The 18,055-nt window shown below is 36.3% G+C and overlaps 2 non-coding genes and 1 pseudogene across 2 annotated transcripts; all 3 read left to right on the forward strand.

Moving 5' to 3' along the window:
* The first annotated feature begins 3,190 nt into the window (after nt 1-3,190).
* LOC135752979 (5S ribosomal RNA) lies at nt 3,191-3,309 on the forward strand. Its single transcript, XR_010533425.1, has one exon. It is a non-coding gene; the product is annotated as a 5S ribosomal RNA (ribosomal RNA).
* A 7,379-nt stretch (nt 3,310-10,688) lies between these two features.
* Nucleotides 10,689-10,807, forward strand: LOC135753084 (5S ribosomal RNA; annotated as a pseudogene).
* A 125-nt stretch (nt 10,808-10,932) lies between these two features.
* Nucleotides 10,933-11,051, forward strand: LOC135752966 (5S ribosomal RNA). The gene has a single exon (XR_010533413.1). It is a non-coding gene; the product is annotated as a 5S ribosomal RNA (ribosomal RNA).
* Nucleotides 11,052-18,055: the final 7,004 nt, after the last annotated feature.

The following is an 18,055-nucleotide window of genomic DNA, read 5'->3' on the forward strand; positions in this document are numbered from 1 at the left end:
CTTGGAACGACTCATCATATTTCAAAATGGGTTTTCACACTTTTACAACACAACACGAAAATTTAGCTGTTTACTGCCTTTTCTAAATTTAAACAAAGTACAGCATATATTCTCAAATAGTATTTACAAGAATGAAAATGAGAGGGATGCAAAATCTTTAAGTGGAACAGTTCCTACTACTGTCTGAAGTGGGAGTTGAAAAAAGACACAAAGAGGAACAACAATTGATGAACAAACACCAACAAGACTGCCCCAAAGAGATGCACTTATTCTTTGAGAGATTAATGAATGCTTCTCTTTGTAGAAATCCAGAGTAGGATATGGACATAAAGAACAATAAACCAAGGCCACGAAGTCAGTCAGCAAAAAAATTCCCCAACTTGATAGCACTTTCTTATCAAGATGGAAGGATAATGCTAAAGTTGGAGCAAATATCAGCTTGTTCTCATTTAAGCATGCATTTTATTGCAAGTAGGTTGTTGGAGCTCGTGTGAAAGAAATACCACAGGAAAGATGTGGGGTCTTGCCTGCAGTTCACTACACAATTAAAACTACCCCAAAGAGAAGCACTTATGAATATTTGACCAATCAATGCTGCCATTTGAAGTAATCTTACTGTGTTTTATCCTCTGATTGAATGAGCATTGCTCGAATAAGTCAGCAGGGAGTTCCCGAAAGGTCTTCTCATTAGCAGCATAGGTCACTTAAAACTACCCCAACAAATAGCACTTACTGAATACAACAGACAAGTCAGTGCCATTGCAAAGGTACTGATAGTTACCGCTGCTTGAATGAGCATTGCTCAAGGAAGTCAGCATGGAGTTCCTGAAGTCTTCTCTTTTGCAGCATAGGTCACTTAAAACTACCCCAACAAATAGCACTTACTGAATACAACACAAGTCAGTGCCATTGCAAAGGTACTGATAGTAACAGCTTTGGGGGCTAAAAACGAATGAAATCTTTAGCAGCAATGGACTTCACTTACAGACAGAGACAGGAGAAATGTGTTGCTTTCTGGTAGATTTAGGTGGTCTGAGGCTAGCTGTTTAACAACAGCCATTTAAGTATGTCCGTGTGCCCCTGGCTCTTCAGTGGTCGTTCACACTTTTGGGTCCTTCTGAGCTCATCAAGTTTTGATTGCTGTGTTAATATCCTTGGAATGACTCATCATATTTTAAAATGGGTTTTCACACTTTTACAGCACAACACGGAAATTTAGCTGTTTACTGCCTTTTCTAAATTTAAACAAAGTACAGCATATATTCTCAAATAGTATTTACAAGAATGAAAATGAGATGAACGCAAAATCTTTAAGTGGAACAGTACCTACTACTGTCTGAAGTGGGAGTTGAAAAAAGACACAAAGAGGAACAACAATTGACGAACAAACACCAACAAGACTGCCCCAAAGAGATGCACTTATTCTTTGAGAGATTAATGAATGCTTCTCTTTGTAGAAATCCAGAGTAGGATATGGACATAAAGAACAATAAACCAAGGCCACGAAGTCAGTCAGCAAAAAATTACCCCAACTTGATAGCACTTTCTTATCAAGATGGAAGGATAATGCTAAAGTTGGAGCAAATATCAGCTTGTTCTCATTTAAGCATGCATTTTATTGCAAGTAGGGTGTTGGAGCTCATGTGAAAGAAATACCACAGGAAAGATGTGGGGTCTTGCCTGCAGTTCACTACACAATTAAAACTACCCCAAAGAGAAGCACTTATGAATATTTGACCAATCAATGCTGCCATTTGAAGTAATCTTACTGTGTTTTATCCTCTGATTGAATGAGCATTGCTCGAATAATTCAGCATAGAGTTCCCGAAAGGTCTTCTCTTAGCAGCATAGGTCACTTAAAACTACCCCAACAAATAGCACTTACTGAATACAACAGACAAGTCAGTGCAATTGCAAGGGTACTGATAGTAACATTATTTTCAGCTAAAAACAATTGAAATCTCTAGCAGTAATGGACATCACTTACAGACAGAGACAGGAGTAATGTGTTGCATGCTGAAAGATCTAGCTGGTCTGAGGCTAGCTGTTTAACAACAGCCATTTAAGTATGTCCGTGTGCCACTGGCTCTTCAGTGGTCGTTCACACTTAGGGGGCCTTATGAGCTCATCAAGTTTTGATTGCTGTGTTAATATCCTTGGAACGACTCATCATATATTAAAATGGGTTTTCACACTTTTACAGCACAACACGGAAATATAGCTGTTTACTGTCTTTTCTAAATTTAAACAAAGTACAGCATATATTCTCAAATAGTATTTACAAGAATGAAAATGAGATGAACGCAAAATCTTTAAGTGGAACAGTACCTACTACTGTCTGAAGTGGGAGTTGAAAAAAGACACAAAGAGGAACAACAATTGATGAACAAACACCAACAAGACTGCCCCAAAGAGATGCACTTATTTTTTGAGAGATTAATGAATGCTTCTCTTTGTAGAAATCCAGAGTAGGATATGGACATAAAGAACAATAAACCAAGGCCACGAAGTCAGTCAGCAAAAAATTACCCCAACTTGATAGCACTTTCTAATCAAGATGGAAGGATAATGCTAAAGTTGGAGCAAATATCAGCTTGTTCTCATTTAAGCATGCATTTTATTGCAAGTAGGTTGTTGGAGCTCGTGTGAAAGAAATACCAAAGGAAAGATGTGGGGTTTTTCCTGCAGTTCACTACACAATTAAAACTACACCAGAGAGAAGCACTTTTGAATATTTGACCAATCAATGCTGCCATTTGAAGTAATATTACTGTGTTGTATCCTCTGCTTGAATGAGCATTGCTCAAGGAAGTCAGCATGGAGTTGATGAAGTCTTCTCTTTTGCAGCATAGGTCACTTAAAACTACCCCAACAATTAGCACTTACTGAATAAAACAGACAAGTCAGTGCCATTGCAAGTACAGATAGTGACCGCTGCTTGAATGAGCATTGCTCAAGGAAGTCAGCATGGAGTTCCTGAAGTCTTCTCTTTTGCAGAATAGGTCACTTAAAACTACCCCAACAAATAGCACTTACTGAATACAACAGACCAGTCAGTGCAATTGCAAGGGTACTGATAGTAACATTATTTTCAGCTAAAAACAATTGAAATCTCTAGCAGTAAGCATTCACCGATGTCATGGCGTTGCCACATTAGTCTTGAAGTGTCTCTCGAATCCAGTCAGCATTTGCTTATGGCCACACCACCTTGAGCACGCCCGCTCTCGTCTGATCTCGGAAGCCAAACAGGGTCGGGCCTGGTTAGTACTTGGATGGGAGACCGCCTGGGAATACCAGGTGCTGTAAGCATTTAATTAATTAAATATTTATTTATGTCATTTTTTCCCATGAATGCGTCCTTTCTGTAAGCGTTCTCCCATGGCATGGCGTTGCCACATTAGTTTTGAAGTGTCTCTCCAATCGACTCCGCACTCGCTTACGGCCACACCACCCTGAGCACGCCCGCTAGTTGGTACGTTCTAGGAAGTGTTTGGCTGCAGTAGGTGAGGAAGGCTCACCAATCGTTCAGATTTATTTTGATTTTGTTTGTTTAAATCAGTGTTTATTTTGAATAGTTAATTTTTATTTTTGTTTGTTTAAATCCCTCCTGGCAGCATACGCTGTTCGGGGGGAGTTTAAGTTTGCCACATACGCTTTTTGTTTTGTTTGGTGAAAATGGACGGACACATGGAATCAACCTCGGAAATGGCAGGAGAGACACGAATGGCAAATGAAAATGGAACGGATGAACAACAACGAGATGGCAATGAAAGAGACAAAGAACAAAGAAGGTACAATTCACGAAAGGAATACTTAATAGAAGCTACGATTACAGTGGATACTACAAATGTGAATGCAAGAGCGGAGGACATTATTACGGCAGTATCGGAGAAAATTGGAAAAGGGAAAATCCTGGCGGTAAGACCCAAACAAAACAATGAATATGAGCTGACTCTAGAAAATGTGGATGATGTTGAATTGCTAGAATATGGAATAAGGATAAAAGAAGTGGAATGCGAAGTAAAGAGACTCCAAAACAGAGACTATGTCGTCTCGTTTATGCACCTGCCCGCTTACATAGACGATCACGATATTATAAATAAACTTGAAGGGTGGGGAGTTACCCCTTTGTCTAAATTAAAAAGACGTTTGTATCCGGGCACGACCATTGAAGATGGCACACGGTTCATTAAATCTCGCTTCCCTAAAGAAGTTGCATCTCTCCCGTATAGCACAAAGTTTGAAACAGCTGAAGGCCTGCAGTTCTTCAGGGTGATGCACAGCCATCAGGTTAAACTCTGTCGGCTGTGCATGTGCCCAGACCACATCATGAAAGACTGCCCTATGTTTAAGTGCTACAAATGCGAGGAGAGAGGACATTTTGCAAGAGAGTGCAAGGCGGTTAAGTGCCCGGACGGAGACAATTTTTTAAACTTGTGTGAATGCTGGTTTGGCAACGATGAGACTCATGTGGGCGGGAAGGTGCATGAACGAGACAACGTGGTAGAAAAAAAACAGAACGACACGAGAGAGGCGAAAGACGGCGGACCTGTAATTGACGTTGACAATGGCGAACAAACGGAACAACAAGAGAAAGTACAACAGGACATAGATAATAAAACACAGAGCAATACAGATGAAATGGCAGAGGAAGAAATGAATGAATTAGCTAAAAGACAAAGTAAAGTACAAAATGAGGATTCTAAAGAACAGACGGAACAAACTGAACAACTTAAACAGGAGGAAGGAACATGTACGCCACTTGACACATTTCTGACACCCTGGAAGATGAGATGGATCAAGATGAAATGGATCAAGATGAGGATTTTAACAAGGATGTCAACACAATGTCTGAAGGAAAACCGAAAGTGGAGAGAAGACGACGAAAAATTAAGGTAAAGCCATGTTTGGAAGGAATAAGGAAAAAAACAACTAACAAAGACTTACTAAAAGATAAATATGTACTGCTAAAAGACTTGGATGGTATGAGCTAAAGAAATGGACTCAATGAGTGTTTTTATTTATTTCTTTTTTATGGTTTTAAGTTTGGTAACTTTTAATGCCAGAGGACTTTCGGACTTTAACAAATTTGAAAAAGTGAAAGAAATGTTCAAGAATGAAGACGTGATTGTATTGCAAGAAACAAATTGGAAAGAAAAACACATATGTGAAGTAAGGAAAAGATGGAACGGTGAGATTTTATACAATAATGATGATACAAGGTTTGGCAGAGGAGTGGCTTTTTTAATAAGAGAAAATGTGAAAACTGTATGCAAGGTCATCTATAAAGATGATATTGGGAAATGTTTAGCAGTAGAAATGGAATATGAAGGCAAAAAACTGGTGGTGATAAATGTACATGCACCTACGGAGGAAAAGGAAAAGAGAGATTATTTTAATGATTTAAGGTCACTTTTAACTAACCAACAGAATGTCTTGTTAATGGGGGATTTTAATACTGTGTTAAGTAAATTAGATATGGCAGATGGAATGGTTTTTAGAAATGATATGGGAAGGAGAGAGTTAAAATCAATAATGGAAAGCAATAACTTGGTGGATCTTTGGAGAGAAAGGAATGAAAGAAGGCAATACTCAAGAAGACAAAGGGTGGGGAATTTCATGTGTCAAACAAGAATCGATTTTATTTTGTGTAAGAGGAATTTAGAGGTTTTTATTGATAATGTGAGATACGATGAAACAAGTTTAAGTGATCACAAGCCTTTATATATGCAGATTGACTGGAGTACGTTAAAGAGAGGTCCAGGCGTGTGGGTTTTAAATGCTGAGGTTTTAAAAAGTGAAGGGTATGTTTTAGATATAAAGACGCTAATTGAAAAAGAAAAAGGAAATGCAATGTATATGGAAGATAAAAGATTGTGGTGGGAAAATGTAAAATATTTAGTTAAAATTCATACAATAAAATTGTGCAGATTAATTGAGAAATGTAAGAAATACAATGGACAGGAAATAAGAGAGAATTTAGAAAAAAAGATAAATCAGGGTAATAAAGACATGTTAAAGATAAAAGAATTGGAAAATAAACTTAAAGAAATGGAAGAAAAGAAATATGAAGGTGCAAGATTAAGGAGTAAAGCTCAGTTTCTTGTTAAAGGTGAAAAATGTACAAAATTTTTCTTTGATCTAGAAAGAAGAAAAGGGAAGGCTGAAATTATAAAAGTAGTTAAAAAGGAGAATGGAGAAGAAGTAAAGAGTAATGAAGGAATTTTAAAAGAAATGAAAAGGTATTATGAAAAATTGTTTGCAACTGAGGGAGTGCAGGATGAAAAAGAAGAAATGTTAGAGCAGATAACAACTAAAATAGACAAGGAAGATATGAAGGATTGTGACAAAAAGATAAGTGAAGAGGAAATTGAAAAAGCGATAAATGAATTAAACAAAAACAAAAGTCCTGGAATTGATGGGTTGGGGAGTGAGTTTTATATTGTTTTCAGGGATATGTTAACCAGTATTTTAAAGGAAGTGTACGATGAGATCTTTCATAAAGGGCAGATGAATCTAAGAATGGGTATGGGTTTGATGAAAACAATATATAAGAAAAAAGGAGAAAAAACTGAACTAAAGAATTATAGGCCGCTTACGATGTTAAATACCGATCTGAAAATTTTATCAAAAATCTTAGCAAACAGACTGAAAGAAGTGATGCCGAGAATAATAAAGACAAATCAAGCGTATGGGGTCAAAGGGAAAGACATAGCTGATACGACCCTAAGCATTAAAGATACAATTGGATACATGAAGGAGAGAAAATTGGAGGGATATGTTATAAGTTTAGATTTTGAAAAGGCTTTCGACAGGGTGGAACATGAATTTTTATTTGGGATTTTAAACCGTTTTGGATTTGGAGAAAATTTTATAAAGTGGGTGAAAATTTTATATAATGGACCGGTAACTAGAATTAAATGTAATGGGTTTTTAACGGAATGTTTTAAACTAACAAGATCCATAAGACAAGGGTGTCCCATGTCAGCACTATTATATTCTTTAGTCGCGGAACCCTTGGGGTTGGCAATGAGGAAAGAAAAAGGAATAAAAGGTATTCACATAGAAGGGAACGTGGAAGGAGAAGCAATATTTCAGTATGCGGATGACACTACGCTTATTTTGAAAGACAGGGAGGGAGTTGAATGTGCAATGAAAATTGTACAACAATTTTGTAAAGCATCAGGAGGAAAAATTATCGAGGATAAAACTGTGTATATGAGATGTGGGGAATGTGCAAGCTTTAACAAGTGATTTTGCTTTTAAAGAAGTGAATGAAATCAAGATTTTAGGAGTTTTAATGGGGGACGATGAAAGGAGAGCTAATGAAACAATGTGGGCAACTATTTTAGAAGATATTGAAAGAAGGCTACATTTTTGGAAATTAAGGACATTGGGCTCTATCTTACACCCGGCGCAATGCAGCGCAATGCGCGACGCAAGTGTCTTTCGCTAGTTTCCACCCTAATTTTCACGTTTAGCGCCGCGTTGTTTAAATAGCAAATGCATTTGCGCCCCCTTTTGCGCCCATGGGCGTTCTGGTCTGAAAATGAGGTGTGTTCAGGCGCATTGTTGGCGCGTTGCTATTTTGAGGCAACTAAAATAGACTACGCCATTGACCAACAAAAACCTGGTCTAAAGTCTAAAGTCAATGGCGCAATGTGTTTTATGTTATTTAAAGAGCGCATTAGTAAAATGCGCCTATAAACGGGAGGACAACGCGGGTTTGCTTATCACAAAGTAGGCTACATGAATGCGCAGCAGCACAAAAATGCTTTTAAATATGAAAGATTAAAGGATTGAATGTAAAAGATTATTATTGAGTCTCTTGGACATATTTATAAATGAGGACTGATTATGAGACGTTAAGGCGCAAAGAGCTGCTTCACCAGCCTGGTAAGTAAATAAATGCTTTGCTTTGAACAAATGCGTCTGTTTTTAAATGTTTTTTTTAACGCTACCTCACGGATTTATTGTATATAATGTACCTGTGGATATGGTGAGATGAGAAACATTTGTAAGTAATGCTTAAAAAACTCTTTGCTAAAAAAAACGCTGTCCAAAGTGCTGAAACGTGAGGAGAGCCGTTTGTAATTTCTTTATCTCCTGTTTGTTACAAATAAAGTATTTTTAGAGTACAAACCTTTTCTTACATACTTGTAAATTATGTTTTGATGATATTGGATAGCCATACATTTAAAGCAATTACAAGCCTGCTTTTTACTTCCATGACTAAAAGAAAACGGGTTTTAAAGGTTTTAATAAAAAATAACAATTTCAATACAAGTGAAAAACAACACAATTATTTAACATTAATCTTAAACTGGGGATCGTCTTCCTCCGCTTAGTTTTTCAGTTTACAAAGTCCGTCATTTAAATAGGGATTAGACATAGCGCCAGCGCAACTTGCTTTTAAAGGGGATGAGAGCTGTGACTCTCATTGGTTTACTGCACGTTACGCCCAAAATACTCCCATTACAAAAGGACCTACCCTTTTCGACCATGCGCTCGGCGCAAAAACAATTTTTCCCGTCGTTAAATTAGCAAAAGTGGATTCGGACACGCCCATTTAGACGTTGCGCTGTGCGCTTTAGACAATGCGCTTAGATCGTTAAAATAGAGCCCATTATGTCTTAAAGGGAAGGTTTTAATTTCAAATGTTTTAATGATGTCTAAGTTATGGTATGTCTTATATGTGTCATATATGCCTCTGTGGATTGAAAAAAGATTAAAGAGATGTTTTTTAGACTTTATATGGGAAGGGAAACCCCCAAGAATAGCATATGACACTTTGATTGGAGCTGTAGAGAAAGGTGGGATGGGCCTTATAGATGTAGCACAAAGAAAAAATAGCTTAAGAGCTAAAATGGTTAAAAAGTATCTGGATGATGGGAATGTAATGGTATGGAAAAAAACAATGCAATATTTTTTAAACAAATGTGGTAATTTTAATCTGGGAGTAGACATTTTATGGATGAAAACTAAAGCTTGGATGACGGAAAAGGTGCCAGATTTTTACAAGGAAATTATGAGTGCATGGGGGAAAGTTTTAACTTGTGTACAGTACATGCCTAGTGGAAGAGAGTGTATTTTAAACCAACCATTGTTTTTAAACAAGAACATTGTAAACCAAGGTAAAGAAGTGTTTTTTAAAAAGTGGTGGGATGTGGGAATTACAAAAGTGAGAGATGTTTTATACGAGTTTAAGGAGGGATTTTTACATGTGCAGTACATTGTGGACCCTATGGAGGAAGCAAAAGAAGAATATAGTAGACAAGAAATTGTAAATAAGTTTAAGATAATAAAAAGTGCAATTCCTGATGATTGGATCAGGAAAATTGATAATAAAGAACAAGGGAAACAAGAGAAAGATGTGTATGTCATGTTGGGAGACAAAATAAGAGCTTTTAAAGAATGCACTGTGAAAATGTTGTATTGCTTTTTTAGAGATTGTATTTTTAAGAAACCTGTGGTGAATAAATACTGGTTACAGAAATACAAAGACTTGAAAGAAGAACATATTTGGAGCAATATGAGGGGGAATATAATTGAGTCAAAATTGGGGACCTTAGAATATTTAATTAGGCACAAGGCAATTTTTACTGATGTTTTATTGAACAAAATCGGGAGAGAGCAAAATGCAACTTGTAAAGTATGTAAAGAAGAAGATGAGGGTTTTTTACATGTGTTTTTATGTTGTAAGAAATTGGAAAACTTTAATGAAAAATGTATAGGTTTGCTTGAAAGGTTGAGAGGGGAACAAGATAATAAAGGAATCGATTGGAACAAGGTGATAATGCTGGGAGAAAACAAAACATGTGAAAACAGAAAAGCGCTTAACTTGTTTGTCATGCTGATTAAAAGTGCAATATGGGAAAGAAGAATTGTTGCAAAAAAAGAAAATACTGTTATGGATGTTGAAATAGTGTTTAAAAGAAAAGTTGAGATGTACTTAAAGCATTTGTACTGTTATTTTAAGGAGCAAAACAGGTTGGAGGAGTTTTATAATGTTTTTACTAAGGATGTGGGTATAATATTTGAAGATTTTAATTGGAAAATGCCTGACGATTATGGTTGATCTGTATAATATTTTAAATATGTGGAAGAGACTGTTTTAGTGTGGAAAAAATATGTTGAACTTTCAAATGTTTTAAAATATTTTATAATGATGTTTTTTTTCTTCTTTTTGGTGGGATTTAAGATTGTGCCTGCCAAAAGACTTTTAAAGAAGTCTTTCTGTTATAAAAGCACTCTCACTGTGTTATATGTAATGTTAAACAATATATAGAAATTATGTAATTGTGTGAATATGATTGTTATAATAATAATAAAAAAATAAAAAAAAGCACGCCCGCTCTCGTCTGATCTCGGAAGCCAAGCAGTGTCGGGCCTGGTTAGTACTTGGATGGGAGACCGCCTGGGAATACCAGGTGCTGTAAAAACTTAATTAATTTAAAAAAAAAAAAAAAAGCACGCCCGCTCTCGTCTGATCTCGGAAGCCATGCAGGGTCGGGCCTGGTTAGTACTTGGATGGGAGACCGCCTGGGAATACCAGGTGTTGTAAGCATTTAATTAATTAATTATTCATGTCATTTTTTCCCATGAATACATCCTTTCTGTAAGCTTTCACTGATGTCATGGCGTTGCCACATAAGTCTTGAAGTGTCTATCGAATCGAGTCAGCACTCGCTTACGGCCACACCACCCTGAGCACGCCCGCTCTCGTCTGATCTCGGAAGCCAAGCAGGGTCGGGACTGGTTAGTACTTGAATGGGAGACCGCCTGGGAATACCAGGTGTTGTAAGCATTTAATTAATTAATTATATATTTATGTCATTTTTTCCCATGAATGCGTCCTTTCTGTAAGCGTTCACCGATGTCATGGCGTTGCCACATTAGTCTTGAAGTGTCTCTCGAATCGAGTCGGCACTCGCTTACGGCCACACCACCCTGAGCACGCCCGCTCTCGTCTGATCTCGGAAGCCAAGCAGGGTTGGGCCTGGTTAGTACTTGGATGGGAGACCGCCTGGGAATACCAGGTTCTGTAAGCATTTAATTAATTAAATATTTATTTATGTCATTTTTTCCCATGAATGCGTAGTTTCTGTAAGCGTTCACTGATATCATGGCGTTGCCACATAAGTCTTGAAGTGTCTCTCGAATCGAGTCACCACTCGCTTACGGCCACACCACCCTGAGAGCGCTAGAGAGCACACAGGAAGTGAGTTGGCTACAGAGGGGTGAAGAAGGTTCACCCAAAATTTTTGTGTTGTTTTTGTGTTTTATTTGGTTTAAAGATAAGTCTTTTTATTTTATTCTTTGTGGTTTATTTTTTACTTGTCCTCCCAACAGCTTAGCTGTTTGGGAGGCAGCGACACGGTTTTGTTTTTTGAAGAATGGATGGATCAAAGGCAACAGATATGGATATGGCAGGAGGAACACACATGGCACTGGACTGGCTAAGGGAATATGTAAGGCAAATGATACTGGACTGGATAAACAATTACGAGTAAGGAACGGAAAGAACCAAGATGGAAGACAAAAGTTTGTTGAAAGAAAATACCTAAAGGAAGCTACAGTGATTTTAAATGTGAAGAATGTGATGGATTTGAAAGCTGAGGACATTATTATGGCTGTAACAGAAAAATGTGGACATGGCAAAATTTTAGCTCTAAGACCAAGACAAGGGAAAGAATTTGAACTAACAATGGAAAAAGAAGAATTGTGTGATAAACTAATGGATGGACTAACAATCAAAGGAGTGGACTGTGAAATTAAACGTTTGCAAAATAGAGATTATGTGGTTTCCTTCATGCACCTGCCCGCCTACCTGGAAGATGAAGAAATTTTATTAAAATTAGAGAGATGGGGAGTTGATCCCATGAGTAAAATTAAAAGACGATGCTACCCGGGCACTGATATTGAAGATGGAACAAGGTTCCTAAAAGTGAGGTTTCCCAAGGAGGTGGCATCCTTGCCATATAGCACAAAGCTGGAGACCGAAGAAGGGCCACAGTACTTCCGGGTGATGCACAGCCATCAAGTGAAAACTTGTAGGATGTGCATGAGCCCGGATCACCTACTGAAGGATTGCCCAAACTTCTTGTGCTATAAATGTGAGGAAAGGGGACATTTTGCAAGGGATTGCAATGCTGTCAGGTGCCCGGAGTGTCAGGTAGTTTTAAATAAATGTGAATGTTGGATGGAGGGAGAGGAAGGAGGAAGGAAAGAACAGGAGACAGGACAGGTGCATGAAGGAAACAATAAAGATAAGGGACAAACAGATGAAAAACAAGAAGAAGAGGTAAGCCAGCGAAAAGAAATGGAAGACAGAATGAACAACAAAGAGGAGGGGCAAAGAGAAAATGAGAATGCTGAAAATAGTGAACAAGCAATGGAGCAGGACACTCAATGGACAGAAATGGAGACACCGGACAATATTTCTTTGGATGATGAAGAGAGAGATGGACAAGAAATGACAGATCAAAACAAAGACACTGATAGTGAAGAAGGAATAAAGATGGATAACATGGACAAAGATGGCAAGGAGAAAAGACAAATAAGAAGAAGAGCAATGAAGGTAAAACCGAACTTGAAAAGTGCAAGAAAAAAATTTACAACAAGATATGATGTGTTAAGGGCTTTTGAGGGAGAAAGTGGTGAAAATGATGTTTAAGTATTTATTTTTCTTTATTTTAATGGTTTTAAGTTGTGTTGCTTTTAATGCAAGGGGACTAATGGACATGGGGAAATTTGAAAAGTAATAGAAAAATGTACAACCCCAAAACAGAAAAAGTTGGGACACTGTAGAAATTGTGAGTATAAAAGGAATGGAATAATTTACAAATCTCATAACCTTAAATTTTATTCACAATAGAATATAGATAACAAATCAAATGTTGAAAGTGAGACACTTTGAAATGTCATGCCAAATATTGGCTCATTTTGAAATTCATAAGAGCAACACATTCCAAAAAAAGTTGGGACAGGTAGCAATAAGAGGCCAGAAAAGTTAAATCTACATATTAAGAACAGCTGGAGGAGGACCAATGTTTAGGAATAGAAATGTTGTCCCATTCTTGTCTAATACAGACTTCTAGTTGCTCAACTGTCTTAGGTCTTCTTTGTCGCATCTTCCTCTTTATGATGCACCAAATGTTTTCTATGGCTGAAAGATCTGGACTGCAGGCTGGCCATTTCAGTACCCGGACCCTTCTTCTACGCAGCCATGATGTTGTAATTGATGCAGTATGTGGTCTGGCAATGTCATGTTGGAAAAGTCAAGGTCTTCCCTGAAAGAGACGACGTCGGAATGGGAGCATATGTTGCTCTAAAACTTGGATAAACCTTTCAGCATTGATGGTGCCTTTCCAGATGTGTAAGCTGCCCATGCCACACGGACTCATGCAACCCCATACCATCAGAGATGCAGGTTTCTGAACTGAGCGCTAATAACAACTTGGGATGTCCTTGTCCTCTTTAGTCCGGATGAAATGACATCTCAGTTTTCCAAAAATAACTTCAAATTTTGATTCTTTTGACCACAGAACATTTTTTCACTTTGCCAAAGTCCATTTCAAATTATCCTTGCCCAGGGAAAACGCCTTTGCTTCTGGATCATGTTTAGATATGGCTTCTTTTTTGACCTATAGAGTTTTAGCTGGCAACAGCGAATGACACGGTGGATTGTGTTCACTGAAAATGTTTTCTGGAAGTATTCCTGAGCCCATGTTATGATTTCCATTACAGTAGCATTCCTGTATGTGATGCAGTGCCGTCTAAGGGCCCGAAGATCACGGGCATCCAGTATGGTTTTCCGGCCTTGACCCTTACGCACAGAGATTGTTCCAGATTCTTTTAATCTTTGGATGATATTATGCACTGTAGATGATGATAACTTCAATCTCTTTGCAATTTTTCTCTGAGAAACTCAGAAAACTATTTTTCACTGCAGCATTAGGGGAATTGGTGATTCTCTGCCCATCTTGACTTCTGAGAGACACTGACACTCGGAGAGGCTCTTTTTATACCCAATCATGTTGCCAATTGACCTAATAAGTTGCAAATTGGTCCTTCAACTATTCCTTATATGTACATTTAACTTTTCTGGCCTCTTATTGCTACCTGTCCCAACTTTTTTTGAAATGTGTAGCTCTCATGAAATCCAAAATGAGTCAATATTTGGCATGACATTTCAAAATATCGTACCTCCAACATTTGATATGTTATCTATATTCTACTGTGAATAAAATATAAGTTTATGAGATTTGTAAATTATTCCATTCCTTTTTTACTCACAATTTCTACAGTGTCCCAACTTTTTCTGTTTTGGGGTTGTAAAAGGGAAGATATTATTGCTTTACAAGAAACGAATTGGAAAGAAAATGGGATGATTGAGTATGAAAAGAGATGGGATGGAAAATTTTATATAATAATGGTGATGGAAGGCTGGGAAGAGGTGTGGCTTTTTTATTGAAGGATGATGTGTTTAAAGTGAGTAAAATTGTGTATAAGGATAACATTGGGAAATGTATGGTGATTGAGATCAATTATGAAGGAAAAAACTTGATTTTAGTGAATGAACATGCACCTGTGGAGGAGAAGGAAAAGAAAGAGTTTTTTAACATTTTAAGAAATATTGTAAGGAAACATAAAGAGGTAATAATGATGGGGGATTTTAATACTGTGTTCAGTAAACAAGATATGGCAGAAGGAATGGTTTTTAAAAATGATATGGGAAGAAAAGAATTAAAAATTTTAATGGGTGAAAATAATATGATAGATGTGTGGAGGGAAAGAAATGCAAGGAAAAAGGAATTTTCAAGAAGACAAATAGTGGGGCAGTTTGTATGCCAAACCAGAATTGATTTTGTTTTATGTACAAGAAATGTGGAGAATTTTATAGAAAATATGAAGTATGAGGAAACAAGTTTTAGTGATCATAAGTTTTTATTTTTTAAGTTGGACTGGAGTAAAATGCAAAGAGGACCAGGAGTTTGGATTTTAAATACACAAATTTTAAAGGATGAGCACTATGTGTCAAAGGTTAAGGAAATTATAGAAAAAGAAAAGGAAAATGGAATGTATAAAGAGGATAAGAGGATATGGTGGGAAAATGTTAAATTTTTAATTAAAAAATATTCAATTAAATATTGTAGTTTAATACAACAATGTACAAAATACAAAGAAAAAGAAATGAAATTAAGTTTAGAAATGGAATTAAATAAAGAGAATAAGGACATACAAAAGATTAGGGAAATTGAAGAAAAATTAAAAGAAATAGAAGAAAAGAAATATGAGGGGGCGATGCTAAGAAGTAAAGCAAAATATGTGGTGGAGGGAGAAAAATGTACCAAGTTCTTTTTTGGTCTGTAGAAAAGCAGAGGGAAAGCTGAAACAATAAAAGAAATAAGGGGTTCAAATGGAGGAATTGTAAAAGGAAATGAAAAGATTTTAGGAGAAATTAAGATTTTTTTATGAGGATTTATTTAGTGCAAGGAGCGTGGAAGAGGAGAAAATGAACAAACTTTTAAATATGATAAAAACAACAGTAAGTGAGGAAAATAAAAAGGAATGTGACCAAGTGATCAGAGAGGAAGAGATTGAAATAGCAATAAATCAATTGAATAAAAATAAAAGTCCTGGAATAGATGGTTTGGGAACAGAATTTTATGTGTGTTTTAAAGGAGTTTTAACAAAGATTTTAAATGAGGTTTTTAAAGAGATTTTTGAAAAAGGAGAAATAAATGAAAGAACAAGGATGGGTTTAATGAAGCTGATATATAAAAAGAAAGGAGAAAAAGTAGATTTAAAAAACTATAGACCAATCACGATGCTGAATACGGATTTGAAGATTTTAGCGAAAGTTTTAGCCAACAGGTTAAAGGAAATAATGCCAAGTATAATTACAACGAATCAAGCATATGCAGTTAAAGGGAGAGATATTGCAGATATAACGATGAGTATAAGAGACACTATATGGTGCATGAAAGAAAAAAATGAAGAGGGATATATAATCAGTTTGGACTTTGAAAAAGCTTTTGATAGAGTGGAGCATGGGTATTTATTTGGAATTTTAAAGAGTTTTGGTTTTGGAGAAAATTTTATTAAATGGATTAAAATTTTATATAAGGGTGCATTAAAGGTGCAGTGTGTAATTTTTTTGAAGGATCTCTTGACAGAAATGCAATATAATATACATAACTATATTATCAGGGGTGTATAAAGACCTTTCATAATGAACCGTTATGCTTTTATTACCTTAGAACGAGACCTTTTTATCTACATACACCGAGGGTCCCCTTACATGGAAGTCGCCATTTTGTGCCGCCATTTTTCTACAGAAGCCCTTAACGGACAATTTTTTTACTAAGTTGTCTCAGACAATGACATGTTTGTCCAGTGGCGGCTACCGTAGCTTCTCTATGTGTTTCAAAAGCGAGGGGTGAGCAGTGAACTAAGCCGTTGGTTGCAATTTGCAATCTTACCACTAAATGCCGCTAAAATTTACACACTGCACCTTTAACAAAAATAAAATGTAATGGTTTTTTAACAGACTGTTTTAAAATTACAAGATAAATTAGACAGGGTTGTCCGCTCTCAGCATTATTATACTCGCTGGTATCAGAACCTTTAGGACTAGCCATAAGACAAAATAAGAAAATCATAGGCATAGAAATTGAAGGGAATAAAGCAGATGGAAAAGTTTTTCAATATGCTGATGACACAACGTTAATTGTAAAAGGACAAGAAAGTATCAAAGAAGTTATGAAGGTTGTAGGAAAATATTGTAGAGGGTCTGGAAGCAAAATAAATGAGGATAAAACAACATATATGAGATTTGGTAAAGCCAAGGATTTAAAAGATTGCTTTGATTTTAAAGAAGTTGAAAAAATGAGGATTTTAGGTGTTTTAATGGGGAAGAATGAGAAGAAAGTAAGAGAGGAAATGTGGGAACAAATGGTAACAGATATAGAGAGGAGGTTACAATTTTGGAAACTAAGTACTTTAAATTTGAAAGGGAAGGTTTTAATTTTAAATGTTTTAATGGTGTCTAAACTTTGGTATATTTTATATGTATCCGAAATGCCTGTATGGATGGAACAAAGGTTGAAGAAATGTTTTCTTGATTTTATATGGGAGGGGAAACCATTGAGGATTGCATACAACACAATTTTAGGGGTGGTGGAAAAGGGCGGTTTAGGCTTAATGGATGTGGAACAACGAAAAAATGCTTTGAGAGTGAAAATTATTAAGAAATATTTAAATGAAGATATCAAAACTGGTTGGAAGAAAACAATGAAATACTTCTTAAACAAAGCTGGTAATTTCAATTTAGGGGATGGAATTTTATGGACGAAAACAAAAGTCTGGATGACGGAAGGACTACCTGAGTTTTATAGGGACATTTTAAGTGCCTGGGGAAAGTTTTTAACTAAAATTTAGTATGATCCGCATGGGAGAGAAAACATTTTGAATCAACCTTTGTTCTTAAATAACAATATTTTAAAACAAGGGAAAGGAATATTTTTTAAGAAATGGATGGAAGTGGGGATAACGAAGGTAAGAGATATTTTGTATGAGTTTAAAGAGGGGTTTTTACCGATAAAGTATGTGATGGATGCAATGGAACTAGCAAAAGAAGAATATAATAAAACAGAAATAACCAACAAATATGAAATGATTAAGAATGCAATACCAAGAGACTGGATTAAAAGAATAGAGTGTATGGATGAAGATCCAAAAGAAATTAATATTTATGTGAAAATGGAGGAAAATACTGTTGATTTTAAAGAATGTAATGTAAAAAGGTTTTATTGTGTTTTTAGAGATGGAGTTTTTAAAGTGCCAATTGTAAATGAGTACTGGTTGGGAAAATTCAAAGATTTAACAGAGGAGGATATATGGGGAAACATGAAGGGTAAATGTGTGGAAACAAAATTGCAAAGTTTAGAGTATCTTATAAGACAAAAAGTGGTTTTTACAGAGTCGGTTTTATATAAAATTGTTTTAGCTCAAAATGCAATGTGTAAAGTGTGCAAGGAAAAAGAAGAGG

Source organism: Paramisgurnus dabryanus, chromosome 18 (genome assembly GCF_030506205.2).
Source record: "Paramisgurnus dabryanus chromosome 18, PD_genome_1.1, whole genome shotgun sequence".
Classification (NCBI taxonomy): Eukaryota; Metazoa; Chordata; class Actinopteri; order Cypriniformes; family Cobitidae; genus Paramisgurnus; species Paramisgurnus dabryanus.